The sequence below is a fragment of the Petaurus breviceps genome, unplaced genomic scaffold (genome assembly GCF_028583685.1).
Source record: "Petaurus breviceps papuanus isolate PSGF00001 unplaced genomic scaffold, PetGlider_PUasm1.0 175, whole genome shotgun sequence".
Classification (NCBI taxonomy): Eukaryota; Metazoa; Chordata; class Mammalia; order Diprotodontia; family Petauridae; genus Petaurus; species Petaurus breviceps.
In genome coordinates, this window is record NW_027185764.1 from 60,658,663 (window position 1) to 60,662,099 (window position 3,437).

Sequence of the window (3,437 nt, forward strand, 5' to 3'; positions counted from 1 at the left end):
CCAGATTTCACACGTGACATACCTCTAACCCCCAAGATGTGGAAGGGATAACTATACCTTAAGGGGTTGATAAGAAGAAGAACCATCCCTGGAAGTTGAAAAGAAGATCAGCAATTTAATTCCTCACAAACAAAATTTTCAAATGGATAGGAGGAAAAAAAGGAAATTTTATATCAACCCTCTTTTGTCACATTCCTATAGACTTTGGTTATGATAGTTTGTGATATTTTTCAAGGTCATCATTAATTTCTTTTCTTATTTCTCTTGAGAGAAAGGGAGTCAGGTGTCACACCTACCATACTACAACAGAATTAGACCTTTAGCAGATGTCAATATAGTTGAAATCCTTCACTGATTTTCCAAGTCTACTTCCTTGGCTAGATAGGCTATAAGGCTTTCAGCATTAAATCAGTTTCCTCACACCTAAGATCTGCAGTGTTTTTCCAGGTTTACTTCCATGGCTGCAATAGGAGAGGCCCTCTTAGTACAGGGCAAGGTGAAGGGGAGGGGTGTTCTAATAAATGTTTAACAACTTAGTTTTCTTGATGGGAAAAAAAAGGTATGCACTTTTAATCTGCATTATTAACACTTTCTTAAATTTAGGCAATCCAAACCATGAATCAAACCCTGATGTGTAGAAATTGCCATTTTCTGGGATATAAATGCTCTTGCTGAAATTTTAACAACTAACTAATTAGAGCTTTCTCCAGTGCATTCCTGGGTGACCTCTTCTTTCTAATCAGGTCATTCAAGTAGCAAAGCTTTTGCCTTCAATCACCTCTTCCAAGCAGATGGGAGTGCAGATTCTAAGGTATTTCTGGCACCCAACACAGGTGAGATAATAAGGTTCAAAGAACATGGGCTAATAGTAAAGTGAGGTCTCTCGTGATTAACCAGGAAAGCCTATTCTAATTGCACAATTACATGCAAAGCACACAAGTCCTTAAGATAAAGAAGGTGGAATTAGACCTATGCCATACCAACAAACTCAAAGAAGAGTTTTAGCAGCTGATTCTAACTAAAACTGATCATATTTCAGTCTTAAGCATAATAGCAACTGGTTCTGAGAGAGTGGGGCCCCAGATTCCTCTGACTATTCAAAGGTATGATAGGGCTTTGAGAACCAGTTGGCATTTTGGGATTTGTAGTTAGCAGGAACAGGCATTGCCCTTTCAGTCCTAAGAAGCAATTTGGGACTATTAAGATCTTTGAGCCAGAAGGCAGAATTAAGGCATACCCCAGAGTTCTTAAAAGGATCTATAGTCTTGGGAAGAGAGATTGAGAGAAAATGGTGGGGACCTCAATAACTTAGCAGAAGTAGTGGTAATGGAGTCAACTCCCCCAACTCCATGAAGGTCTTAAAAGACTTGAGCTGGAAAAAACGGAGGCATTGGGGCAATGGGGGAAAGGAGAAAGAAAAAGTTGGGCTGAGACCGGGCAAGGAAGAGAAAGATCAAACAGGGCCATTGAACCTACGTGCATCTTGAAGCTGAAGACTCCAGCTTAAAACATATTTATCCCCCACAAGGTCTACTCTTTTCCTAACTTCATCTCCCAATGCCTGTTAATTAATATACACTATAACATACTCTGTTAATTTCTTTATCCAATCATTTCTGGTGACCTGAATTTTGCTTTAACTATAAAGAGGGTAGTGATGAATAGGGGGCAGCTAGGTAATGCAGTGGACAGAGCACTGAGCCTAGAGTCAGGAAGACCTGAGTTCAAATATGACTATAGACACTTACTAGTTGTGTGACCCTTGGCAAGTCACTTAACCCTATTTACCTCAGTTTCCTCATCTATAAAATGAGTTGGAGAAAGAAAGGGCAAACCATTTGCCAAGAAAATCCCAAATAGTGTTATGAAGAGTTGAACAGGACTGAAATGACTCAATAACAAGAAGAGATGAACACAAATTTAAATTAAGGCAGAGAGTCAAATCTTTTTTCAGTTTTAAGAATTTTCTTTTTATTTATTTATTTATTTTGAAAAGTAATTAGGGTTAAGTAACTTGCTCAAGGTTACACAGCCAATTATTTCTGGGTGTGGTGCTAAGAATCAGAGCCCGGATTCGATCGCAGGTCATCCCGACTCTGGGGCCAGTGCTCTTACTCATTGTGCTACCTAAGAATTTTCTTAACTGGGGGTTCTACTCTCAACTTTTCATTATATAAACTCCAATTGGTTGTTGTCCTTCATTCTTGAAGAGGACCAGAATGACATCACTATGCTAGAGTCAAGTTTCAGTGCGCCTGACTGACTGATCAGACCAATACAAGCTCAGAAAGCTCTACCACAGGTCAGACACAGATAGTCCATGTGAACATTTGGGATGGATTCTCTAAATTTGCACATATCATGTTTCTTTTGAGCTACTTCAATTCTGCTTTGCTTATAGAGCATAGCACCTTATTTGATGAAGTCACGCCATGCTGGGTGGTCCTGTGCCAGGGTCTTCCATATCATGCAATCAATGCCAAAGTTTGTCAGAGAGACCTTGAGAGTGTCCTTGTATCGCTTCTTCTGACCTCCACGTGAGCATTTGCCTTATGTGAGTTCTCCATAACTGGTATACCATTAATGTATTAAAGCTTCATGGTTTGTTGTGGGGGTCATCACAGACTCAGAACACTTCCAATTCAAGTAAAGGAATTTATTGAGGGTGATGCTCCCCAGTGGGATGAGTTCCAAGAGGAACCAGCAACTTTAGTAAGATAAGATAAGCAATTTTATAGTGCAATCATGCTGATTATACAACAGAAATTATGAATATTAGAAAGGCAGGAGGGATTAAGTAATAGGGGAAGGGTCCAAGCCTCAGTGGAACTGCACATGTGATTACCCCCAATGCACACAGAAAAGTCCAAAGGGGGGGGACATTAATATATGATAATGATATTATAATAAGCCTCTCTATGTCATAAGTTTACTCTAGGTAAGTTCTTTACTATTATTATGCAGATGCCTGTAATGGTAATGTATATGGGAAGATCTTTCCCAACCATTAATAGGCCCATGTGACCTGCTTAAGTCAAATGGAAACCTCACACACATTAGTTTGAGTCACATGAAGCCTGTGGTGGGAGGAGTTTGCTGAACGGGTGGAACAGGAAGGGGTAGAGCAGCAATGGATGAACAGGAAGACGCTGAACTGGAGCCCAGAGGAAGTTGGTCAGAGCAGTTAGAGCTGAGGGAGAGAGAGGAAGCAGGCAGCTAGCTATGAGTATTTGTTTGTGGGAAGATCCTAGTAGAGGGAAGGCTTGGAGATGGCAATGCTCCCTGCATTGTTATTGTGTATAGATTTCTTTGTTGCAATGATGGATTTGGCTTTCCAGTTTGGGGATTTGGCTTTCTGCTGTTTGAATAAATGTTTTGGTTTTGTCCTCAATGCGGAGAGTCTGTTATATTTTGCAATTCAGAATTATGCTGGCATA